Source organism: Scyliorhinus canicula, chromosome 16 (assembly GCF_902713615.1).
Source record: "Scyliorhinus canicula chromosome 16, sScyCan1.1, whole genome shotgun sequence".
NCBI lineage: Eukaryota > Metazoa > Chordata > Chondrichthyes > Carcharhiniformes > Scyliorhinidae > Scyliorhinus > Scyliorhinus canicula.
In genome coordinates, this window is record NC_052161.1 from 21,830,639 (window position 1) to 21,858,330 (window position 27,692).

Sequence of the window (27,692 nt, forward strand, 5' to 3'; positions counted from 1 at the left end):
GGGTCCTTTTTTAGGGTATAAATTAAACCTGGAAAAGAGTGAATACTTTGTGGTGTCCAGGCCGGGAGTGGGGGCGTGGTTGGGTGGGCTGCCATTCCGCAGGGCAGCGAGGGCTGCCATTCCGCAAGGCGGCAACTCACTTTAGGTATTTGGGGTGCAGGTAGCGAGGGACTGGGGGAGTGTCCGTAGGTACAATTTTACTATCTTGGTGGGGAGGGTGAAAGTGGATTTGGCATGGTGGGTTAGACTCCCTCTGTCACTGGCAGGTCGGGTGCAGGTGATGAAAATTGCGGGTGGCTCGGTAGTACAGTGGTTAGCACTTCACAGCTCCAGGGACCCAGGTTCGATTCCCAGCTTGGGTCACTGTCTGTGTGGCGTCTACACATTCTCCCTGTGTCTGTGTGGGTTTCCTCCAGGTGCTCCGGTTTCCTCCCACAAGTCCCAAAAGATGCGCTGTTAGGTGAATTAGATATTCTGAATTCTCCCTGTGTGTACTCGAACAGGCGCCGGAATTTGGTGACTAGTGGATTTTCACAGTAACTTCATTGCAGTGTTAATGTAAGCCTACCTGTGACAATAAAGATTATTTTTAAAAAATGAATGTGCTGCCGTGATTTTTGTTTTTATTCCAGTGCCTGCTGGTCTACTTGCGAAGGCATTTTTTAAGGAAGTGGCTAAGCTGATCATGTCGTTATTTTTTGGAGAGGGAGGAAGGTAGCCCTGGTTCGGAAGGTACTTCTGCAGAGAGGGCTGCAGACAGGGCTGGTTGGTCCTCCAGAATTTATTATATTACTATTGGGCGGTGAATGCCGAAAAGGTGAGGTGTTGGGTTGGAGGGGTGGAGTCTCAGTGGATTAGAATGGAGGACAGTCTGTGCAGAGGGTCAGGGCTGAGGGCGTTAGCAACAGCTCCGCTCCCGATGGCCCCGGGTAATACTCTGGGAGTTCGGTGATGGTTTTTTAAAATTTGATTTATTATTGTCACATGTATTAATATACAGTGAAAAGTATTGTTTCTTGCATGCTGTACAAACAATGAATACCGGAAGGAAGGAGAAACTGCAGAATATAATGTTACAGTTATAGCAAGGTGTAGAGAAAAGATCAACTTAATACGAGGTAGATCCATTCAAAAATCTGATGGCAGTAGGGAAGAAGCTGTTCTTGAGTCGGTTGGTACATGACCTCAAACTTTGGTATCTTTTTCCTGATGGAAGGAGGTGGAAGAGAATATGTCCGGGGTGCGTGGGTCCTTACTTATGCTGGCTGCCTTTCTGAGGCAGCGGGAATTATAGATGGCGTCAATGGATGGGAGGCTGGTTTGCGTGATGGACTGGGCTACATTCACGACCTTTTGTAGTTTTCTGCGGTCTTGGGTTGAGCAGGCTCCATACGAAGCTGTGATGCAAGCAGAAAGAATGCTTTCTATGGTGAACCTGTAGAAGTTGGTGAGGGTCGTAGCTGACATGCCAAATTTCCTCAGTCTTCTGAGAAAGTAGAGTCGTTGGTGGGCTTTCTTAACTATAGTGTCGGCATGGGGGAACCAAGACAGGCTGTTGGTGATCTGTACTAAAAACTTGAAGCTCTCGACCCTTTCTACTTCTTTCCCATTGATGTAGACAGGGGCATGTTCTCCACTACGCTTCCTAAAGTCGATGATAATCTCCTTCGTTTTGTTGACATTGAGGGAGAGATAATTGTCGTCGCACCAGTTCACCAGATTCTATATCTCATTCCTATACTCTGTCTCGTCATTGTTTGAAATCCAACCCACTACGGTGGTGTCATCAGCAAATTTGAAAATCGAGTTGGAGGGGAATTTGGCCACACAGTCATAGATGTATAAGGAGTATAGTAGGGGGCTGAGGACACAGTCTTGTTGGACACCGGTATTGAGGATGATCGTGGAGGAGGTGTTGTTGCCTATCTTTATTGATTGTGGTCTGTGGGTTAGAAAGTTCAGGATCAGTCGCAGAGGGAGGAGCCGAGGCCAAGGCCATGGAGTTTGGAGATGAGTTTTGTAGGAATGATGGTGTTGAAGGCTGAGCTGTAGTTGATAAATAGGAGTCTGACATAGGTGTCTTTGTTATCTAGGTGTTCCAGGGTAGAGTGCAGGGCCATGGAGATGGCGTCTGCTGTGGATTTGTTGTGCCGGTAGGCAAACTGTAGTGGATCAAGGCAATCTGGGAGGATGGAGTTGATTCGTGCCATGACTAACCTTTCAAAGCACTTCATGATGATGGATGTCAGAGCCACTGGATGATAGTCATTTAGGCACGCTGCTTGACTTTTTTTTGGTACAGGAATGATGGTCATCTTCTTGAAGCAGATAGGGACCTCAGATTGTTGTAAAGAGAGGTTGAATATGTCTGCGAATACCCCCGCCAGCTGATCCGCGCAAGACCTGAGTGCTCATCTGGGTACCCCATCCAGGCCAGTGGCTTTCCGTGGGTTGACCTTCAAGAAGGCTGCTCTGACGTCTGCAGTGGTGATCTCAGTTACAAGTTCATCCATGGCTTCTGGAGTGGAGGGCTCGCTCTCGCTGACCTCTTGCTCAAAGCGGGCATAGAATGCGCTGAGCTCATCAGGGAAGGGTGCGTTGGAGCCGATGATTTTACATGCTGGAATTTCGTACTCTCGAGAAGGTGAAGTTTGAGCTGAGGGGGATGAAGGAAGGGTAGCAACGCTGAAGAATTGGAGGCAGTTGAGGCAGCACTTTAAGTTGGGGGCGGGGACAGGGGAGATGCCAATTGGGAGGAACTGTTGGTTTGTGCCAGGAAAGCTGGTAGGGCGGTTTTGGAGATCGAAGGAAAGGAAGGTCAGGGTAATAAAAGACCTGTTCCTGGGGGGATGTTTTGCAAGGTTGGAAGAGTTGGGGGAGAAATATGGACTGGGGCAAGGGGAAGGGTGCAGGTACCTGCAACTCCAGGACTTTGCCAGGAAGGAGGTCCAGAGCTTCCCGATGTCACCGGCCCCCTCATTGTTGGAAGAGGTATTGAAGGCGGGGAAATGGAGAAGGGGGTGGTGTCGTCGGTTCACAGGAGGATTCTGGGGGAGGATGGGGTGTCCATGGAAAGGGTTATAGCCAAGTGAGAGGAATAGTTGGGAGAGGTTATGGAAGATGGTCTGTGGTGTGAGGTGCTCCAGAGAGTGAATGCCTCGTGCGCGAGGTTGGGGCTGATACAGCTGAAGGTCGTGTATAGGGCGCACCTCAAAAGGGCGAGGATGAGCCGACTCTTTAAGGGGCTGGAGGATGTATTTGAGAGATGTGGGAGGGGCTCCACAAACCATGCACATATGTTTTGGTCCTGCCCGAAGCTGGAGAAGTATTGAAGAGAGGGTTTCAGTGTCATCTCGGGGGTAGTGCACGTGAACTTGGAACCAGGGCCCTTAGAAGCCATTCACGGGGTGTCGGACTGGCCAGGGCTGCAGGCAGGTGCGGGGGCAGATGTTTTAGTCTTTGCCTCGCTGATTGCCCGGAGGTTTGTCCTGTTGGGGTGGATGTCAGCTTCTCCGCCCTGTGCCACGGCTTGGCGGGGGGATCTACTGGAATTTCTGACTCTCGAGAAGGTGAAGTTTGAGCTGAGGGGGATGAAGGAAGGGTTCTACAATTCATGGGGACTGTTTATTGTGTACTTTCAAGAATTGGTTGCCATCGAACATTAGGGAGGGGGGGAGAGAGTGGTGTTGGAGTTATTGTGGTTCTTGAATACACTGTTTACGGTTGATTGTTAATTTTCTTTTGTTTTTATTTGGAATATACGGGTGATGTTTGGGTTTATATATTGAAGGGGATGCTGCTTGGGGGATTGATACTGTATTCATTTTATTTGTTTTCTTCTGTTGTCTATTTGCTGAAAATGTGGAAAATGATGAGAATAAAAAGATTTCAAAAAACCTTTCCTCACTAAATAAATATAATACAATATATCTGAAATTCTTACATTCATCACAGTTGTTAATAGAATTTAGAAGCAATTTTCACACACAGGACGTGAAATTCTACTTTGGCCCTCGAGGCCCTTATTCAGGAAGTCTGGCCCACCGGCATGTGGTCTACCACTGCTATGGCTCAATAACGCACACAAACCTCGCCTCTCTGGCCTGCAAGACCGTCGCCCAGGAGATCTATCTTGTTGCTCAAACTCCATTACCTGACCCTTCTGGGTAGGCTTGTCACACACAGGAGGCATGCATGTCACCCAACCTCTGCTCCATCCCCATTGATCATATAGAACATAGAAAATAGAGTGCAGAAGGAGGCCATTCGGCCCATCGAGTCTGCTCCGACCCACTTAATCTCTCACTTCCACCCTATCCCCGTACCCCAATAACCCCGCCTAACCTCTTTGGTTGCTAAGGGCAATTTATAACGGCCAATCCACCTAACCTGCACGTCTGTGGGAGGAAACCGGAGCACCCGGAGGAAACCCACGCAGACACGGGGAGAACTTGCAGACTTCGCACAGTGACCCAGCGGGGAATCGAACCTGGGACCCTGGCACTGTGAAGCCATAGTGCTACCCACTTGTGCTACCGTGCTATCGATATGTCTTTCTTTTGACCTCACACAGGCCAAATATGCGCACAACAAATGCGAATGAGCTCAAACCAGGGAGGGAAGGCACAGATCCTCGCCCTCAGCTGCAGAGCTCGCTGGTGAGAACAGGTGAGCGTTCCTGTGGTGACGCAGAACTTGGTCTCTCACAAGCTAGTACAGATCTCAGTTCTATCACTTCACACAATCCTGCCATTCACACTGAGTGCCATTTACTCAGAATTAGCTTCATTCTCTAAAACTGCCTTTTTGTATTTTACATGCATGAGCAGACCACAACCGTCTAGCCTAGGGATTTTCAAACTCAGGGACGTGACCCATGGGTGGGTCGCAGGCTGGTGTTGGGAGGGCCACAGAGCAATTGGTTGCGGCAATCCCGATCACGGGAGAAGAGCCCAATGGCCATAACCGGCTTTTTAAAATGCCGGTCACAACTTGGTTGAGAATGTAGGCCCTGACTGCTAGCAGCTGCAGCATTTTACCGTGCTCTGGTTGGCACCCAGATTATTCAATGTGTGATTAGCTTTCCTAATGTCACATCCGACACCCCATTGTTCCGCTGATCAATAGGAGGACATGGCGGTTGTACTTCCGGCGGTGGGGCTGTTGGAGCTCGGTGCCTGTGAAGGACACGGAGAGTGGCCGAGTGACGTTTGTGTGAGGGGTGAGAATGGTGGGTCATGATGCTGGCTGGCAGTCAGCAGTTCACTGGCTTCCACAAGAACTTCAATGCCCACGCTATCACAAGGAGGAGGAATTATGTGCCAGCGACATATACAAGAATTGCAGCTCTTCAAACTGAATTCCAAGAAGAAGGCATCAGAAACAATCACAGAAAAAAATGCCTGGGGTTCTCCTCTGGGGCAAGGCAGGTGGAATTTAAGGACCAGAATGTGAAATCTGTGTGAATATTTGAAATCTCTGCATATAATCGTGTATTATAACTTATCAGTCTTCACAAATAAAACTCATGGGACTCCATGCGCTGTTTAAAAAAGAGAATGTCGTCCACATGCATGCCCCCTCAGGCAGATCTGGCAGTGTGCGGACCCGGTGCCCAGTGGGGCAGACTGCCACTTCCTAATGTCAGTGCACTGTCCCAGAACTGTCTCCTCCTGACGTCAGCGCGCTGTCCCAGAACCAAATTAATTTTTAAAAACAGCAGTGTCTTCCCACCAAAAGCGGAGGCAGAGAGCAGGTCACATGCCCAACACATACACTGATGTCACATGATCCGTGCTTTGGCCGCAAAATCAAGGAGGAGAGATTCCTTCATTTTGTAGCTGCCAGCAAGCAAGCAACAGGAGTGTGTGAAGAACTGAAGATGGATCAGTTTGGAATAAGGAAGAGAGGACCAGAGACACAAACAGGCCAGGATCGTATAACTGAATCTGCTGGAGAGAGCTTCAAAGGAGAGTCCACGGAAGGACAAAGCAGTGCTGCTGTGAGTTCCAGTTCAGGCAGTTTGCGTCACAAAGTTCGGCCGGCGTGGGTCGCAAAGGTCAACCGGCATGAATTCCAAAGGATGGCCAGTTGGTAAAAATGGATCCAGGGCAGAAAATGTTGAAAAACATTGAGCTAGCCATCCCAGAAGTTCTCCGAGCCCCTGAAGCACATCTCAGGAAGAGGGGACTCAGGAAGAGCTGGCACAGCACTCACCTACACCCTTCACCAGCACAGGTACAAACACCACAGTGGGCCTAGATCAAGGCTAGACTCAGGGTCAATTTCTGGGGAAACCTCACAAACATGTCCCCACAGCAGTCAGAGGCAGGGACAGCCCAGGTCTCTGGCACTGGGAGGGCTGCTGGAGACCCACCCACTTAGTTCCAGTCAGATGATGAGCCTTGGAAGCACCTGTCAGCTCACTGGTGAAGGTGTAAAGAGAGGCTGCGGAAAATTAGTCAAAGATTCGATAATGACCCGTCAAAGAACAGTGCACGATGGGGGAGTCCATCCACTTTCTGTCTTAAGTCGTGGTTCCAACATCCCAGTGCCTCAAGGCTACTGTGGGAAGATTGGCTATGGAGACCTTGGTCCAGCAGGTCCTGCCAGATTGGAGCTTAGCCATACACTCCATGGCAACTCACTGTGGTGGGCACCATCAGGATGTAGCCCACATGTGGACAGGGCACCTTGACCTGCCTCCAGTCACCTCATCTCGTGCAGGACTCGTGCTGGAGCCCTCTGGCACCCACAGGGAGAATGGGTGTCAACTGGACAACCCAGGGACCTCCACTTAGAACACTCGAAGTGTGTGCTGCTGCCCAGAGCCGCCTCTGCTGTGCCTGCACTAATGGCAACAATGCCAGCCACTGAGGGTGCTTCTGCCCCTGAGCCACGGCCCTCAGGGCTTTGGCCACCAGCTGACATCTGCAAGGTCATCACAGGCATCAGGATGTCATAGTCAGCAGGCTGTCTCCACCCTGCTGCAGGTGTCAGGGCTTCATCAGGGCAGAGTGGTAGGGCTAGGAAAGAAAAGAAGTTTTGATGTCACCTCAGTGTCACAGGGGCTCTTGGGGACAATTTTACAATGTCACACACTGTGGGGCCCCGAACGGGATGGGGGTTGGGTTCCCCATCCTGGAACACTCAGCTGGCCTGGCTATTTGTAAAATTTGGTGAAATTCATCATCCAATCACAGGTTGATTCCTTCCTGCATTTGCTGCTAAGGCTCAGCAGCAAATTCAGAATGAAACCGGACTGTGATTGGATGAAAAGCGAAGTGTGGACGGGAAGATACCAAGAAGGAAACAATTCCAACGGTTGAGTTAGACTCAGACCTTGGTGGCTGGAGGGGGAAAACACCAAGCAGAGGGAAAGAAACAAGGCGAGGAAGTGGTGGCCGTCACAAGCACCAGGGGGCATGGGTGAGGCAGGCAGCAGTAGAACGAGGCATCGAGGTGAGGGAGAGTTGCTTGTGGTGAGCACCAGAGGGCGTAGGTGAGACTGGCGTTACGAAAGTGAGGCCCCGAGGTGACGGTGAGGTAGCCACGGTGAGCACCAGGGGGCGTGGGTGAGGCAGTCAGCAGAAGAGCAAGCACCCGAGGTAAGGGAGCGGCGGCGGTGGTGAGAACCGGATGTGGGTGAGGCAGAGGACCACAGCCCAGCAGCAGGCGAGATCCCCGGCGTGGCAGCTAACTGCAGGAAAAGCAGCAGACACAGGTGAGACAGCAGAGCGGATGGAGGACCCCAGAAGCGAGGTAGAGGAGTGGTGGAAGATCCCAAAGGCAAGGGAGCAGAGCAGGTGGACAACCATAGGCAAGGCAGCAGAGCGGATGGAGGACCCCCGAAGCGAGCGAGCTGAGAGTGGGTGAGGGGGTGAGTGTGAAGGTGTGGGGGGATGGGAGTGTGTGAGGAGGGTATGAATGAGAGTGAGTATCGTAGGAAATCCATAATCAGAATCACAGCTTCATATGAGAGATGAGCTTGGATTTTAGCAAATCAATTTTATGTAGGGGCATGTTTTTACAATTGAAGAATCAGTGACTAATAGGTGTATTTTTGTGGCTTCCATCTTTGCGTTCTGGAGGCGGAGGCGGGCTGGGGGTAGAGACAGTGAGGTTTCTGTGGGGGCCCCAGCAAGGTGGGCACTGGGTCCCACGATCTGTAAATCCACCTCTGCTGATCCAGCACCAAAATAAATTGCACTTTGTGAAAACCATTCCATGGGTATGAGAATGTAATGGTCAGATTCAAGCATTTTAGTTTGGATCTTTTCCATCCTCTTATTCTGAGGTTTAGCTTTACTCACACTCAGAATGTCCCTTTTAAGATTAACATTCATGTGATGCCAACCTCAGTTCAAATTGTTACCGGACAGGTATGTGTTATCAGGGGAAAGTGTGTAATTCTATACTCGGAGTGTATGATGAGTGAGTTCTCAATCATTCGACCTCAAGGAACAACAATGGCTGAGGAGGGCTCATCAGATGTGCGACTCTCTGCGCATCTGAGTTTCCTAGCTGATAGTGTCCCAAAACATGACATGCACTTTAGGATGCGAGCCTTTAACTGATCAGCATTTCCTTCATGGAAGTGTTTGCATCCTTACATGGCGTAGGAAGCGTCTAGCCTTGATTCCCATTGCTGTGCTTCCTTGCTGGACGTTAAGTTGACAGAGTGAGCGCATTAGCAGGATACCGATGACCATGAATAAGAATTAATCCTAGATAGTTGTAAGCTCTTTAAGTCCAAGTGTGAATTATTACGAACCCAGACCAGACCTCAGCAGTGGCTAGGATACTGGACCAAATCCCCAATATTTTAGTTTATTTTGTAAGACTCCACAGACAGAATGATTCACTTCAGGGTTGAATGCATGAAGAAATGGGTATTTGTTTTTTTAAAAATATTTTTATTAAGGCATTTATAAAAAATACATAAAACACAACAAAACCAAGAAAAAGAGAACAAACAGGAAGTCTCATAACTAATAAATAACACCCCCCATCACACCCTCCTTGCCATTCCCCTCCATCCATCCTGTCTCCCCCATTTTTACCCCCTATAAACCCGCCTCACTGCTGACGTCTTAACTATCTTTGAAGAAGTTAATAAATGGCTTCCATCCCCAGGCAAACCCCCCACAGACCCCCTCAAGGCGAAACTGATCTTTTCCAGTTTCAGGAATTCCGTGAGGTTGCTCACCCACACGCCCGTTTTCAATGACCTTGAGTCCCTCCATTCCAACAAGATCCATCTCCGGGCTACCAGGGAAGCAAAGGCCAAGACATTGTCTATCTCGCCCCTGGACTCCCAGGTCTTCTGACATTCCAAAAATCACAGGATTAGGTATTTTTAAAACAAAACTTTACTATAAATATGATATTAAACGGGATATGATATTCCCGTACCTGCCTCCCCGATCAGACGCCGGAATGTGGTGACTAGGGGCTTTTCACAGTAACTACATTGAAGCCTACTTGTGAGAATAAGCGATTATTATTGTTATTATTATTATTATTATTAATAATAAACTCTTTAACTTCACACCCAAAAAGAATAGCTTACAATACCCCTTAAGCACTACATCTCAATTCCCCATTAAACAAGAAAATAAACATACTGCTCTCAATCCATCTTAAAATCAGCATTACTTTCCAGAACAGATTTGTGTATTAGAACACCTTCAGACTCTGGCTGAATACCTTTTCCTCAGACAAAGTTGCTTTAAATTGTATTACTCTTTTCATAACTATCCTATTGTGATAGAAAACTACCTTTTGCTTGTGGACTCTGTTAGTTAGATCAGCCCAATTCAAAAGCTTTCTCAAAATGTCTTTCTGAACCTTTTAGCTCCACCCAGCAATGTCATAATAATAATAATCACTTATTGTCACAAATAGGCTTCAATGAAGTTACTGTGAAAAGCCCCTAGTCACCACATTCCGGCGCCTGTTCGGGGAGGCTGGAAGAGGAATTGAACCCGCACTGTTGGTCTTGTTCTGCATTACAAGCCAGCTGTCTTAGCCCACTGTGCTAAACCAGCCCCATCATCTTCCAAAGCTGAAAAACAAATTAACTCTCCAGGAATTTCCTCAGTTCAACCACAATGCATTAGCTCAGACTGAAAAATACATTCCTTTGGTCAATTTCACCTTCTGGCTCCTAAAAGCTCCCAGTCCCTGCAAAACAGGATTATTAAGAAAACATGACCACTGCAGCCAAACACATTATAACCACAGACACTTAACCCTTAAATTGCCCACACTTTGAATCCAATATTCCTAAAATCCTCTATTTGTCACAGAATGCAGGACATCCTCTTATGGAAGTGGATTTCATTTATTGTCTTGTTTAAACCTTGCTGTCTGTATGTAATATTAAGGGTCTGAAATATATCTGTGATCCTCAAGTAAAAAGATGTTAAAGGGTTAAGGGAATGGAATGAGAACAGAACTCCATCTGTTAGTGCAGAGACAGCAAAGATGAGTGTGTAAAACCTTGTCAACTGAGACAATGGACATTGGAATGTGAAAGAGCTGACTCAGGAGCACGAGAGAGAAGGAGATAAGGAAATTGGACCAGATGGCCGAATAGGGATAGGGGAACCCTCAGCAGCAGGAGTAGCAGCAAACTGTGTTAAAGATTACGTAAGAATAACTGCCATACCTCGAGGAAAAACAACTCCATATAAGTACATGTTCTGTATCTTTGCCAAATCATTGGTGTATTCAGGGATTCAAGGGGACCACCTCTAAGTTGTAATTGTATATAGGGTCAGCCCGCCCTCTCGGATTTTGGCACTTCTCGAAGGTGGTTCCCCGACTACTTAGAGATTTGTCCCGGCCGTGAATAAACGAATATTCGTTACCAACGTGTTCGAGTGTTTTACTTCTGGCCTGACGGATGGCTATGTGAAAGCGCAATTCACACTCTCAGCGATGATTTAGCTTGGAGGGTTAGAGGAGATGTTTCCTGATGATTGGACTTAGTTTTACTCCTTTTAGAACCTTTCAGCCATCAGTATACCACAGGTATGCCTTCCAAGTTTCCCCTTCTCCATGACATCATGGTGCTCATTTTGTCCCTCAGCAGCCTCTGAGCTTCCTGCACCTCCTCATCTTCAGAGGAGGACTCCTCCTTTTCCAGTTTACCCTCTGGCAGGGCCTTAGCTTTCTGCAAAGCCTGATTGTGAAGAGCACATCAAACCACAATCATGTGGCAAGGCCTCTCTGGTGCGTATTGCAAAGAGCCACCTGAGTGGTCCAGACACATAAATTGCATCTTCAGCAGTCATACAGTCTGTTCTATGAGGGAGCATGTGGTAGTGTGAACTTTCCTTGGCTGGATTGTGAGATCGACGTGCTCGGGTCATGAGCCAGTGTTTAAGTGGGTAGCCCTTATTCCCAAGCAACCATCCCTGCAGACATTCTGGACCATCGAAGATCCCAGGCACCTGGGAGAGACTGAGGATGTATTGTTCCTCATGGCCCCTTACCCCTGGGACTCTAACACACATAGAGGTGAACAGCACTGCATTCCGCAAATGTGACACCTACAACCCTGTGGAGGGTGCGAACTTGTGAATTACATGATTGAACCAATGTGGCTTTGAATTCCACTTAGTGATTTGGCATACCTATGCATTTTCAGTTGCTCATGATGGAATAAATGGAATTCAATTGATAACTGCTGAATATTAATTGTTAACCTGTGACTCTGCTTCACTGATGGGATGCAAAATTAATGCAGTTGTGCCCCCTTCACTGTCCAAGGCTACACTCCTGCCTTCCACGATGTAGCTTTTCAAACTTGGACGTGAAGCTATTGAGTTGTGGCAATCTCTTTCAAAGAAATCTGGTTTGCTGTTGCTTCCTGCACAACTAGGTTTGAGTCCTGTGTAAATTACACTGACTAGGTGCACTGTAGCGACACCAACGAACAATGATGCCTCCCAAGGAGCCCCAGAGCTTATCGGTCCTCCCACACTTCACCGTACCCCTCCCACACAATACCAATCTCACTTTTGATTTTCAAAGATGCCATTTTACCCATGATGATGGTGTTATACTTGTATTACAGGATGGAGTTCAGCCCATCCACACCCTGCCCTGAACTGTCCGCATGCCTCCGATTTACCTGGAGGCTCACATTGTACAGTCAGAGATGTCACTTGTTGATCTCCAACCTTCCCCCTAATACTGGATCCTGTTGTAGTGGACATTGCCATACACCCCCTGAGCCCATCACCTGCGAAGCACCTATGCCACACGTAGACCTGTACTCACCCCATTTGGAGGCGCATGCACCGTCACTTACAGAGCTTCACATAGGCCCCACAGTATTGTATGTTTTCTATCTACAGGCTGCAGATGCCCCTTATGGCTACCTCTCTGCAGCCATGTACTGAGCCCGCAACACCCAGGAACATCGACTATAGGTCAGCCCTGCACACCAGGTTATGCATTTTGCCATTGAAACACACAACCCTCGTCCCTCCCTGCAGCTGGAGTACACCAGTATTTCAATTATTGCACCCACTGCATGCCACTGCTCTTCTGCACTGTCTCCTATCTCTGACTTCAGACTGTGAGGTCCACATAGTTCCTGGATTTCCTGTCTGTGATTCTTTTCCATTTTGCAGCAGAAATGTCTGCACTCTGACTCATGCCTGCAGCCCCGGAACTTAAACAGGACTAGACATAGTTCCCATTTCCAAAGAGCTCTATGGACAACAGTAACCTTCACAAATCACTGTAGCTCTGACCTGTATAGTGTTCCTGTGAACCATCCCTAATGTGCCACCCTAACAAACCCCTCCCCATAATCTGCAAACTGTGTGCATTCCTTTCTTGTAATACATGTGCTATCTCTCAGGCTCCCTTGTATGTCTGTGTTTCATTCAACATTGTAGGGGTCTAGCTTCCCTCCCTTTTCCCCCTGTTCCATTGTTCATCTTCTTCATCCACCTCCTTGACACTCTGCCATCATAAGCCCCGCCCCCCCACCCGTGCACAGCTCATCATCCATATTGCCTCCCTAGTGTTGGCTCTTTCCTACAGCCTCCTGGCATGGCTCTCCTTCCACATCACCTCCGCCAGTGTTTACCATTCCCTCAGAACTCTTCTTGCACAGCTCTACTTCTACATTGCTCCTTGTCTTCAACTGGCCACAACCCATACCCTGGCCTCAACACGCACCCCACCCCTGGTTGAACTTCAGACTTTGCTGCGGTGGTTGCATGTAACCCACAGTACTGTTCTGTTCAAATAGACACTGGTGTGGCACCAGCAGAAGGGGGAGGGAGGGGGGGGGGGGGGGGGGGGGGGGGGAAGGAAGATACCCCAGCACTCCCCATCCTCAGTACTGATCCGAGATGGTGACATAGTAGGGTCCATGGGTCCAGCAGCAAGGTGCTATCCAGGAAAACCAGCTCAGCATGGAGATGGATGGCAGAAACCGATCTGTCCCGGCAGAGTATTGTACAGCACAGCAGAGCAGCACTATGGTAGGCTTCGCACTCAGCTCAAAGTCTCTTGCGAACTAAAGACTGCATTGTGCCTGCCATTCTTCATCAATTGGGTTTAGTCCGAGATCATTTGTTAGCACTGTTGCTTCACAGCGCCAGGATCCCAGGTTTGATTCCCACTTGGGTCACAGCGTTAGGGCCCCAGGTTCGATTCCCACTTGGTTCACTGTCTGAGTGGAGTCTGTACGTTCTTCCCGTGACTGCGTAGGTTTCCTCCGGGTGCTCCTGTTTCCTCCCACAAGTCCTGAAAGACGTGCTATTAGGTGAATTGGACATTCTAAATTCTCCCTCCGTGTACCCGAACAGGGGCCTGAGTGTGGCGACTAGGGGATTTTTACAGTAACTTCATTGCAGTGTGACTGTAAGCCGACTTGTGACAATAATAAAGATTATTATTATTATTTCCTGCTAGAGTGACACAAGGTTGGAAAGCTTGATGGGATGCCAGCGGGCAGCTGTTTTAATGAGCATTAGTGAGATGCAAATGATCTTCATGCCACCAGACAGCAGGAAGACCAACCTGCCACTAACCCACCATTGGGAGAATTGCAACGTGATTTACACTGGTGGGTTCCTGACTGTTTTGTTCCCACTAGATTCTCCGTTGCTGCCCGCCACCATGGGCCCTATGAGTGGGGTCAATTAGAGACCTAAAAGGGGATTTGAGCATGGCTGAAGTAAATGAGTACTTTTTAACCTGCCTTTACCAAGGAAAAAGATGCTGCCCAAGTCACAGTGAAAAAGGAGGTAGTTGAGATACTGGCTAGGGTAAAAATTGTGAAGAGAAAGTGTTAGATAAGCTAGCAAAACTTAGTATTGATAAATCACAGGACCAGATGAGATGCATCCAGGGATGCAGGAGGATGTGTAGCTAGAAATTGTGATGATACTGGCTAAAATCTTCCAATCTTTCTCAGACACAGGGAAGATGCCAGCGGATTGGAAAATTGCAAATGTTACACCCTTGTTGAAAAAAGGATGTAAGATTCAATCCAGCAATTCCAGGCCACTCAGTTTAACCTCAGTGGTGGGAAAGCTTTTGGAACTGATATTCAAGACAACATAATCAGTAGTCACTTGGACAGATTTGGGTCCATTAACGAAGGCAATCATGGATTCGTTTTTAAAAACATGTCTTTTTTTATTACTAACATGTATCAAAACAGGATACAGCAAATAAACCGGGAAACATACTTCCCAACAATCAAATATACAGCGTGTACAGATTTTTCCCTTTTTCACCCTCCCCCATTCCCCCTGCAGCGAACAGCTCCTCAAACACGGTCCCAAACATCCCCCACCCTTTCTCAAACCCCCCGCTGAGCCCCTTAACTTATACTTTATCTTCTCTAACCAAAGGAAGTCATACATACAGGTCACCTAACCAAGCTGCTGGTGATGCTGATCGCCACTCCAGCAAAATCCGCCACCTTACAATCAGAGGCGAAGGCCACGACATCCGCTTTTCTCCTCACCATGAGCTCCGGCTTTTCTGAAGCGACAAATATCGCCACCAAAGGGTCCGGGTCCACTCCTTCCTCCACTACCTTGGCTAAGACTTAGAACTTAATGCATTCTATGCTCGGTTCGAGCAGGTAACCAACAATCCGCTGTCGAGTGCCCCAGCAGCCCATAATTCACCCATATCCACCATCACAGCTTCCGAAGTCAGATCGGCCTTCCTGAAAGTGAACCCGCGGAAGGCGACGGGCCTGGACAGGATCCCTGGTCGTGCACTCAGAGCCTGCGCAGACCAGCTGGCAGAGGTATTCACAGACATCTTTAACCTGTCCCTACTCCACTCCGAGGTCCCAACCTGCTTCAAGAAGACAACCATCATACCGGTACCAAAGAAGAACCAGGCAACGTGCCTCAATGACTACCGCCCGGTGGTCCTGATGTCAGTTGTAACAAAATGCTTTGAGAGGCTGATCATGAAGCGCATCACCACCATACTCCCGGAACGCCTTGACCCACTTCAATTCGCATACAGTCGCAACCGGTCCACATCAGACGCCATTTCCCTGGCCCTACACTCATCCCTTAAGCATCTCGAAAACAAGGACTCCTACATCAGACTCCAATTTATTGACTACAGCTCCGCCTTCAACACCATAATCCCAGCCAAGCTCATATCAAAGCTCCAAAACCTAGGACTTGGCTCTCCACTCTGCAACTGGATCCTCGATTTTCTGACCAACAGACCACAATCAGTAAGAATGAATACCAACACCTCCTCCACAATAGTCCTCAATACCGGTGCCCCGCAAGTCTGTGTACTTAGCCCCCTACTCTACTCCCTGTACACACACGACTGCATGGCAAAACTTGGTTCCAACTCCATCTACAAGTTTGCTGACGATACAACCATAGTGGGCCGGATCTCGAATAACGACGAGTCAGAATACAGCAGGGAGATAGAAAACCTGGTGGAGTGGTGTAACTACAACAATCTCTCCCTCAATGCCAGCAAAACTAAAGAGCTGGTCAATTACTTTAGGAAGCAAAGTACTGTACACACCCCTGTCAGCATCAACGGCGCCTATACTTCAGGAAACTAAGGAAATTTGGCATGTCCACATTAACCCTTACCAACTTTTACAGATGCACCATAGAAAGCATCTATCGGGCTGCATCGCAGCCTGGCATGGCAACTGCTCGGCCCAGAACCGCAAGGAACTTCAGAGTCGTGAATACCGCCCAGTCCATCACACGAACCTGCCTCCCATCCATGGACTCCATCTACACCTTCCGCTGCCTGGGGAAAGCGGGCAGCATAATCAAGGATCCCTCCCACCCGGCTTACTCACTTTTCCAACTTCTTCCATGGGGCAAGAGATACAGAAGTCTGAGAACACGCACGAACAGACTCAAAAACAGCTTCTTCCCCACTGTCACCAGACTCCTAAATTACCCTCTTATTGACTGACCTCATTAACACTACACCCTGTATGCTTCATCCGATGACAATGCTTATGTAGTTACATTGTATATCTTGTGTTGCCCTATTATGTATTTTCTTGAATTTTGTTTAATTCCCTTTTCTTCCCATGTACTGAATGATCTGTTGAGCTGCTTGCAGAAAAATACTTTTCACTGTACCTTGGTACACGTGACAATAAACAAATCCAATCCAATCCAATCCAAGACCGCGAACACTCCCGTCCAGAATCTTCCCAATCTTTTGCAACCCCAAAACATCTGTACGTGATTGACTGGCCCCTGCCCACACATCTCACACTCATCTGCTGCCCCCTGAAAGAACCCTCTTATTCTTGCCGGAGTCATATGCACCCTGTGCACCACTTTAAACTGTATCAGGCTCATGAAATGAAATGAAAATCGCTTATTGTCACGAGTAGGCTTCAATGAAGTTCCTGTGAAAAGCCCCTAGTCGCCACATTCCAGCGCCTGTTCGGGGAGGCTGGTACGGGAATTGAACTGTGCTGCTGGCCTGCCTTGGTCTGCTTTAAAAGCCAGTGATTTAGCCCAGTGTGCTAAACCAGCCCCTGTCATCCTTGCACAAGAGGAAGTCCCATTTACCCTTCGCAGTGCCTCAATCCATACTCCCCAATTGATCTCCATTCCCAACTCCGCTTCCCATTTCTCCTTGATCTTCACCATCCGCTCACTTCCCTGCTCCCCCAGCCACTTGTATATATCCCCAATTCTTCCCTCCCCTTGTAAAGTGCCACATATCAGGCTCGCCATTAAAGTTAGAGCCCATTAAATAAAAAGGGACAGTAGCTGCATGGTTACAAAATTGGCCGATGACATGAAACAGTGCAGTTGTGAACAGTGAAAATGTTTTTCCATTGATGGAGAATCCAGAACCAGAGGACACCAACTTTAAATGTAAAAGAAGCAATGGCGACATGAGGAAAATCATAGAATAGAATCATAGAACCTCACAGTGCAGAAGGAGGACTTCCAGCCTGAACGGACCCTTCAAAAGAAAACCCTAGCGAGGCCCAATTTCCTGTCACCATAACTCTACCTAACCTTTGTACACTTGGGGAAATTTATCATGGGAAATCCACCTAACCTGCACATCTTTGGACTGTGGGAGGAGAGCGGAGCACCCGGAGGAAACCCACACAGACACGGCGAGTAAGTGCAAACACCACACAGATAATCACCTGAGGTCGGAATCGAACCTGGGTTCCTGGAACTGTCAGGCAACAGTACTAACCACTGTGCCACAGTGCTGCTCACTCAGAGTGATTCGAAACTGTGTCTGCATGAGCACATGGTGGAGATAGATTTACTATCCATCTCAAGACCATGCACTTCAACTTTAAATAGTAATCTGCTACGTGGGGGTGGCATGGTGGCAGGGTGGTTACCACTGCTGCCTTACAGTGCCAGGGACCTGCGTTTGATTCTGACTTCTGGCGGGTGTCTGTGTAGAGCTTGCACATTCTTCCCTTGTCTGCAATGGTTACCTCCGGGTGCTCGGGTTTCCTCCCACAGTCCAAGGATGCGCAGGCTAAGTGGACTGGACATGCAAAAATGTCCCCAGGTGGGCCTGGGTTGGGGTGCTCTTTCAGAGGGTCAGTTCAGATTAGATGGGCCAAATGGCCCCCTTCTGCACTGCAGGAATTCTATGTTAGACCTTGCTGATAGCCTTCTGAGAATCTAAATGAACCACATCCACTGGTTGTCCCTGATCAACTCTACCAGTTACATCTTCAAAGAATTCTCGTAGATTTGTCAAGCATTATTTCCCTTTCATAAATTTATGCTGACTTTGTCTGATTATAACCCTGCTTTCCAAATACTGTGCTATGAAATACTTGATAATTGAATCTAGTGATTTCCCTACTCCTATCGATCCAGAGTCCAAAGAAATTTGGAAAATGACCGTCAATGGAATTACTATTTCTGGGGCTGCTTCCTTAAGTACTCTGGGATGAAGATTATCAGGCCCTGGAGATTTATCCACCTTCAATCCCATTAATTTTCCCAAAACCATTTCTCTACTAATACTGATTTCCTTCAGCTCCTCGCTAAAACTTGTGGTTCTCAGAACTTCCAGGATATTATTCATGTCTTCCTTTGTGAAGATAGAAGCAAAGTATGAATTTAATTCCTCAGCCATTTTTGTGTTCCACGTTATGAATTCCCGTTTCTGACTGTAATTCATTTTTGTCAATCTTTTTCTCTTGACATACCTATAGATCATCCTCTATAACAGGAGACCAACCCTGTATAAAGAATATTTTCATTTGGGGCAGGGCAGGATCCTGTCTCTCTGCTGTTTACTCTGTTTGGTATTCACAGGAAAATTTGAAAGTCTATCAAGCAAAAATATAGTCTTTGGAAGAAATACTGTCTCTGTCTAGTAAAGGAAGATGACTCAGTGCATCTGCGTGTCTGTTGTCCTTCTCTGCCCTGCACATGATGTTGTATTGAAAGGCTGACAATGTGAGAGCCCAGCGCTGTATTCTTGCTGAGGCCATTGGAGGAATGCATCTGGATTTGCTAAAAAGGCTCATCAATGGCTTGTGGTCTTTCCATAAAGGTAGGCCTTCCTTGTCGAGTTGAAAATATCCCTTCTCAGCCGTTGTTAGCATTTGTGATGCAAATCCAATGGGTCTTTCTGACCCGTCCTCCATCAGGTGAGAGTACACTGCTCCGACTCCATAAGGTGAAGTGTCGCATGACAGAATGAGCTCTCTGTCATGGTCAAAGTGAACCATCAGGTTAGCTGATTGTAGCAACACTTTCACGTCCCTGAAATCTATCTCTTGTGTTGGCCTCCACTTCCATTTAGTCATTTTGTGGAGCAGCAGATACAGTGGCCAACACTGTTGAAAGTTCTTTTTCTTTTAATTTAGAGTACCCAATTCATTTTTTCCAATTTAAAGATCAATTTAGTGTGGTTGTGGGGGCAAAACCCACAAAAACACAGGGAGAACATGCAAACTCCAGACGGACAGTGACAAAAGGCCGGAATTGAACCTGGGACCTCGCGCCATGAGGCAGCAGTGCTAACCACTGCGTCACCGTGTTGTCCACTGTTAAACGTTCTGGCAGAAACTTCCCATCGTAGTTAATTACGCCAAAGGTTATCTCAGCTCAGACACATTCTTGGGATTTGGAGCTTCCTTGATAGCTCAGACTTTTTCCTCGACAGGCTACAGACCCTGCAGTGTAAAATGGCCCAGATATTCCGCATATTGTGCCTCGATGATGCACTTGCTACCCTTCAGATGCAAATCTGCCACTGAAATCTCTTTAATGCAAGTTGTTGAGGTGCTCCTCCTCAGTTTTCCCTGTGATCAGGATATCATCCAAGTAAACTGCTACGTGGGAATCTCCTGTATCAGATTTTCCATTGTCCTTTGAAAAATCGCCAGACTGGAGATACCACAAAAATCAGACCGTTGTATTCGAACAAACTCTTGTGGATGTTGATTGTGACATACTGTTTTGAGTCCTCCTCGGACAAGAGTTGCTAGTAGGCTTGACTCATGTCAAGTTTTAAAATGTCTTGCCTCCGGCAAGGGTTGAAAACAGATCTTCTACCCTCGGCAACAGATAATGGTCCAGCTTGGAAACCTGATTAATGGTAAGTGTGTAATCCCCACATATATGCACAGTAACATCATTTTTAAGAACAAGTGCAATGGAGCTGCCCAGCATGAAAACTGAAAGTTGGCATCCCATCTCCTGGATATGTATAATGAATCGTTGGTGAGGGGGCAGATGCTGGCCACACTTGCACAAGGTTCTATTTTGTTGATCCTAAAGCAGGATAAGGACCCGACAGAGTGTGGGTCTTACAGGTAAATCTCCCTTCTGAAGACAGATGTGAAGGTATTGGCTAAGATGTTGGCGAGGGGGTCGGAAGGGCGTGTGCCGGATGTGGTCTCGGAAGACCAGGCGGGGTTTGTTAAGGGGCAGCAGTTGTGAAACAACATCAGGAGGCTGTTGAGTGTGATAATGACCCTGTCAAGGGGTAGAGTGCCGGAGGTTACCATATCAATGGATGCAGAGATTTTGACCGGGTAGAATGGAGGATTCTGTTTGAGATCCTGAGGAGTTTTGGGTTTGGATCGACATTTCTTTCATGGGTATGGTTGCAGTATGCTTCCCCCACGGCAAGTGTGAGATGAACGTGATAAATCTAGAGTATTTTAGGTTCTATTGGGGAACAAGGCAGGAATGCCCACTGTCCCCGTTGTTGTTTGTGTTGGCTATTGAGCCCTTGGCCATTGCGCTGCAGGCATCAAGAGAGTGGAAGGAATTGTGTGGGGAGGTAGGGAGCTTGGGGTGCCATTGTTTGCGGATGATTTATTGTTATATGTTTCAAACCCGCTGGGCTGCAAGAGAAAATATTATACATTCTGGGAAAGTTCTGCATATTTTCTGGACAAACTGAACGTGGCAAAGTGCGGTATTTCCAGTGAATACCCAGAGGAGTGTGAATCTGGGAGCATTGCCATTCAAGGTGGCCAGGATAAGGTTTTGGGGCGGGATTCTCCGACCCCCGCCGGGTCGGAGAATCGCCGGGGGGGCGGCGTGAATCCTGCCCCACCGGGCGCCGAATTCTCCAGCGCCGGAGATTCGGTGGGGGCGGGAATCGCGCCGCGCCAGTCGCCGGCCACTCGCAGCGCCCGCCCCCCCCCCCCCCCCCCCCCCCCCGCCACTCTCCGATCCGCGATGGACCGAAGTCCTGCCCGTTCAATGCAGGTCCCGCTGGCGTAAATTAGACTAGGTCCCTTACCGGCGGGACCTGGCGGCACGGGCAGGCTTGATCTGGCCCCGGGGGTTCCCCCACGATGGCCTGGCTGATTCCGCACCTTTGGGGCGGGCCGACGCTGGAATGGTTCACGCCACTCTGTCCCGCTGGGACCCCCCGCCCCGCCGGGTACAGGAAAATCCCGCCCTTGGTATCTGGGTTTTCAAGTGGCCCATAATTGGGTCACGGTGCATAAATGGAACCTGGGGAGGGTACAGACTGTGAAAATCAACATTTTGCCAAGGCTTTTATTTATTTTTCAGTCCCTCACAATATTCCTTCCTGAGGCATTTTTCTGGAGGGTATAATTTCAGAACTTGTTTGGGTAGCCCAGGATTCGGAGGACCGTTTTTGTAGAGAGAGAATCTGGGATTTTGCATGTAAGGAGCTGCCCTCGTTCCCTGAGCTGCCAAAGCATGTGCTGTTAGATAAGTTAACTCCAAATGAGCTGGGCGAGTGAGAATGGAGAAGGTGCCAGTGGAGGGAATAAGGGGGAAATGGGAGGAGGAGCTGGGGATTGATTTTGGGTGGGAGGTCTGAAGTGAAGTAATGGACCAGATAAATTCAACCTTATCCAGTGCTAGGATGAGCCTTATACAGTCCAAGGTGGTGCATAGGGCTCGTATGATTCGGGCCCGTATGAGTGGGATTTTCCCGGAGGTGGAGGATGTATGCGAGAAATGTGGGAGGGGGAACCACACTCATATGTTTTGGGGGTGCGGAAAGTTGGGGGGCTTCTAGGTAGCAGTTTTCAAGACTCTGTCCGCAATAGTGGAGGTGAGGATGTCACCGTGCCCTTTGGTGGTGATTTTTGGTGCTTCAGATCTGCCGGAGGGAAAGGGGATCAATGTTGTGGACTTGGCCTCTCTGATTGCCCGGCGGCGAATCTTACTGAGTTGGAGGTCAGTAGTGACGCCAGGGGTCTGTACTTGTTGAAGTTTAGAAGCAGGGGGGGGGGGATCTTATTGAAACTTGCAGGATACTGTGAGGCCTGGATAAAGTGAACGTGGAGAGGATGTTTCCACTGGTAGGAAAAACGAGAACCAGAGGGAACAGCCTCAAATTGAAGGGACAATCCTTTAAAACAGTGATGAAGAGGAATTTCTTCAGCCAGAGGGTGGTTAATCTTTGCCGCAGAAGGCTGTGAAGGCCAAATCACTGAGTGTCTTTAAGACAGAGATAGATAAGTTCTTGATTAATAAGGGGATCAGGGGTTATAGGTTGAAGGCAGGAGAATGGGGATGAGAAAAATATCAGCTATGATTGAATGGCGGAGCACACTCGATGACTGAGTGGCCTAATTCTGTTCCTATGTTTTACGGGTCTCGGTGTGGCTGGGGGATTTGTTTGAATTTTTAAGACTGTGAGAAGATCAAGTTCGCTCACAGGAGGTCGGAAGATGATTTCTATGTATGCTGGAGGCTCTTTCTGTCCTTATATGAGGATCTATTTGTCGCCAGTGGGTTGCGGAGTTTAGGGGAGAAAAAGGGGAAAATTGACAAACTGTTTGAATCATATTTATATTGGGTTGTTGTGGGTATGTCTTTGATTGTGTTTGGAATAAAATATATTTTAAAATAAGTTCCAATTTGTTTGTGTTATGCCTAGAGAGGGCTACAGCATGATTACAATTGAAGACAGGTAGTGAGAGAGAAGGCAGCTCTCCCATCTCAGCCAGAAGCAGTTGGTATAGAAGGCTAGAGAGGGTACATCTCCCTCAGCTTTGCTAGAAGAAAAGCCATACCAGGGAAAAATGTTTAGGAAAACAAGTGCAGAGATCTGAAGTGCAGCTACCTATAGAAACTAGAGAAATTAAAAGAAGTTTCCAAGAAGTCGGAGATTAAAAGTACTGAACTGAGCAGTAAAGAAAGAGAGCTGAGAAGTCATTTTCAGGTTTGTGAGATTTTAGTACAGCCTGTGCAACATGATATGGAAATCGGTGACTGGATCTCGGAGTTTGTGCAAAAGTAGTTAAGGCAAAAGGGTGGTGTAAAATCCAGGACTGGACTTCACTGTTAAAAGTGGAGCAAAGATGGCTTCTCGGCCTTTTGGCTAAGATTGAGCATAGATTGAGCCTTTTGGCTCAGATCTGGTATGTCTCTCTTGTGGGGACCATAAATTGGATTCAATTTGAATTGGTTTTTGGAGCAGGCTAGGAGCTGGATTGGGGTTCGCCTCTGAGCCACGGCTTTGTAACTCAGATAAAGTAATTAAAAAAAAGTGGAGCAAAGAGCAGCATGGTGGTGCAGTGGTTAGCACTGCTGCCTCATGGCACCGAGGACCCGGGTTCGATCCCTGCCCCGGTAACTGTCCGTGTGGAGTTTACACATTCTCCCAGTGTCTGTGTGGGTCTCACCCCCACAACCCAAAATGTGCAGGACAGGTAGATTGGCCACACTAAATTTCCCCTTAATTGGAAAAACAAATCATTGGGTACGTTAAATTTATTTTTTAAAAAGTGGAGCAGAAGCTTTGTTTAAATGTGTAATTTGGAAAACCTGGACTGGAATTTGGAATGCAAACCACTAATTGAAAGCATTGCTACGTGAGAAGATTTTATGTGCTTTTGGGAGTGGAGTTCAGAAACTCTCACGTGACAATCATCTGGGGGATTCTGAGGAGAGTCATAAACATTCACTTGGGGTTCAGAGTGAAGAATATATTTCCACACAGTCATCTTGTGTGCTTCAAGTAAACTTTGTGTAAATGAGACCACTGTAGCTTAAGATGTACTTCGTAATCTTAAAACCTGCTGGAAATTGTTAAACGAAAGAGAGACTAAAGGAGTATTGTATCATAATCCAATTTTTTCATTTTTAACAAATATTATTTTCTTGTTGTTGAAACTAATTTGTGATCCTGTTACTCAGTTCCTCCACGTTTTATTAAAAAAAAGTTATGGTCTTATGAGCATGCTGGCCGACCTGCGCGACCCACCATTATTGCTTACCTTTAACGCGACAGGTGAGCCTGCTTGGTCCTGACGATCTCACTTGCTTTGTCATTGAATGTTACATTTTTGCTAAGGACTTCAGCTGACGATTTAAGTTCTCGCTGCATCCCTTGAAAAAAAACAAGAGGTTTGTCCTCAAATTCCCCATGCTTAGCCTTCAAATGGCTTTGAAGATTTGAGGTTTCAAACTTACATTTGCCAGTACTTCCCTGTATATAACCACATGGCCTTTGCATCCTGATTTGTATTGGCACAGTTAAAGCCAGACCTCAAGAAATCATCTTTATGCTGCTTTGTTCCCAATTTCAATTTCTTCTTAATGAGTTTTCACCAGAGGCCCTGGGGTTCTGTGTAGAGCACACACCAGCACTGCTTTCTCCTGTCATGGACTCTCCTGTGAAGCTGTCTCCACTAGATACAGTTGTGCGATCCTGGCCTATTTGTGTCTCTGGTCCTCTCCTCCTTATTACAAAATAATCCACCTTCAGAGTCCTGTTGCTTGTTTTCTGACAGCTACAAAATGGAGGAATCTGTGCTCCATGATTTCACACCCAAAGCACAGACGTACAGGACGCGTGCCGTCAGTAGACATGCTGATTGCATGATCTTCTCTCTGCCCTCTGGCGGTAAGACTCCATCGTTCGTATTTAAAGACATGTCGTGGCCGGCATTCTTTTTTTTTAATTTTGAAACTTCATTTCCAATACCTGATTTTTCCAAATTTATGACTTTTTACTGCTGAAAATTAAAACAATTGCAGTTGAGCATTAGCATCCTTACATTTACACACAAACTTTGTTTTAAATATATTCCCATTTCTTTAGAAATTTATAAACAAGTACAGAAAAAAAATCTTGTTTTTACTTTACAAACTATGACTTTAGGCGAGATGCAGTAACTTGTCAAACACATACAATGGCACAATATTTTTTACTGGTTCCATTTCATTGCACTATCGAAGTCATCTCCTTCTCCATTCTCACCAAAAACACTTACTTCCTGGTTTCCAGAGAGTGGTGACACAAAGTGATGACTGTGTAGGTTTCTTCCAGTGTCATCTGCATTGACTGGCCTCATTTGATCAGTATTCCTCGCCGACAAACCTGGCTTGGCTTCCCTCACTGTCCAGTAGCTGCTTCCACCCCAGTCACAGACTGCTGAACACTTCCCGACCAGTACTTCATATCGTGGGAGTGCAAGCGGACATCGTGCCGGCCGCTGAGCAGCTTGACCACGGAGCCGCAGGTCGCAAACTGCTGATCGGTGGCAGTGGATCAGCGAGCAGAGGTCGAGCACCAGAGTGGAGCTCCAAACTGAGGCCACCACTGTTGGCATCGAGCGCCCACATGGACACCTGTCAGTCCCTGTCCCCAACCCACCCCCCACCCCCTCCCCCCCGCACACGTGCGGCAACCAGCACACAGCCCAGCTTCACACCACCCCACTCCCTCAAATACCGCAACCAATAGAGTACAGCTCATGGCCGGCATTCTTAAGAGCCGGGTCCCAGCTGTTGTGGACTTCTTCCCGCGTTCAGGAACGCCACAAATGATCGCTCCATGACACCTCCCCCCTCCGAAAACTGCCGCGACCCACCCACGGGTCGCAACCCGAGTTTGAAAAACCCTCCTGTATTCTAACATCCAGGTCATTTATATGTAATGAAAACAAACAAGTGCACCATCTGATCATGGTTGATCAATCAACAACACAATTTTAAAAAATTTGCAGGATATGGGCTTCGCTAGCTGGGCCAGCATATATTGCCCATCCATAGTTACCCTTCAGAAGGTGGTGGTGAGCTGCCTTCTTGAACTGCTAGAATTGCTGAAGTGTAAGTACACCGCAGTGCAGTTAGGGAGGTAATTCCAGGATTCTGCACCAGAGACGGTGGAGGAACTGCAATATATTTTCAAGTCCGGATGGTGAGTGACTTGGAAGGGAACCTCCATATGGTGATTTTCCCAGGTTTCTGCTGCCGTGTCCTTCTAGACGGGTTTGGAATGTGGTTCCGAAGGAACCTGCAGTGCATCTTGTAGTGCTAATGTTGTAGTACTATGCTCTGTATGCTTTACCTGATGACTATGTCCATGTATTTATATTGTGCCTTTATCGTATGTCTTATGTTTTTCATGTATGGAATGATATTAGCACTGGTGCTTTACAGCGCCTGGGTTCCAGGTGTGATTCCCGGCTTGGATCACTGTCTGTGTTAAGTCTGCATGTTGTCCCCTTTGTTGGTTTCTTCAGGATGCTCCGGTTTCCTCCTACAAGTCTCAAAAGATGCACTGTCAGGTAATTGGGACAATCGGAATTCTCCCTCAGTGTACCTGAACAGGTGCCAGTGTGTGGCGACTGGGGGATTTTCATGGTAACTTCATTGCAGTGTTAATGTAAGCCTACTTGTGACAATAATAAAGATTATTATTATCTTTCTGGACTGTACACAGAACAATACTTTTCACTGTACCTCAGTACACGTGACGATAAATGTAAATTTAAAGTGCTGCTTGAGAGCACTGTTGATGACCCCTTCCAGCTTTACTGATGATTGAGAGTAGACTGATAGGTCGGTAATTGGCCCCGTTGGATTTCTCCTGCTATTTGTGTACAGGACATAGAACATAGTGCAGAAGGCGGCCATTCGGCCCATCATCTGCACCGACCCACTTAAGCCCTCACTTCCACCCTATCCTCTTAAACCAATAACCCCTCCGAAACTTTTCGGATGCGAAGGGCAATTTACCATGGCCAGTCCACCTAACCTGCACATCATTGGACTGTGGGAGGAAACCCACGCAGACACAGGGAGAACGTGCAGACTCCGCACAGACAGTGACCCAGCAGGGAATCGAACCTGGGACCCTGGCGCTGTGAAGTCACAGTGCTAACCATTGTGCTACCGTGCTGCCCAGGGCAGGACATGTCTGGGCAATTTTCCACATTGTTGGGTAGGTGCCAGTGTACTGAACCAGCTTGGTTGGGGGCATGGCATGTTCTGGTGCACAAGTCTTCAGAAGCATTATATTGCCAGAATATGGTCAGCGCTATATATGTATAGCTCTTGTAATACCCAGTGCTGCAAGCGTTTGTAGGTATCACGTGGGGGTGAATGGAGTGGGCTGAAGCCTGACTGACATCTGTGATGCTGAGGACCTCCAGAGGAGGCTGGCAGAATATTAAGCTTGGCTGATCAAGGGGAAGGTGGCAAAGATTTTGGGCAGACTGGTGGGTTGAGGTGCTCGTGGGCTAAAAATGCAAACGTCAACTACCTGAGAGAGCGTTTCGACCGAAATTATAGTTGGAGGCGAAAAAACGGCGGTTGCTCTCGCGCGATAACCCCGTCGTCCTCCCTCTCTGGGCGATCGGCCATTATCGTCCATCAGGCAACTGGCTCGGGGCGCCCGAGAGGCGCCGTGGGCCGCACGGCGGCGGCGTCGTCGTCTCCCTGGAAACGCGC

General features: G+C 47.8%; 1 long non-coding RNA gene across 1 annotated transcript; it reads right to left on the minus strand.

The window, feature by feature from the left end:
* Positions 1–9,992: 9,992 nt before the first annotated feature.
* LOC119979473 lies at positions 9,993–27,681 on the minus strand. Its single transcript, XR_005463733.1, has 3 exons — positions 27,505–27,681; positions 24,230–24,970; positions 9,993–10,185 (listed from the first exon to the last, which is right to left on the minus strand). It is a non-coding gene; the product is annotated as an uncharacterized LOC119979473 (long non-coding RNA).
* Between the last annotated feature and the right edge of the window lie 11 nt (positions 27,682–27,692).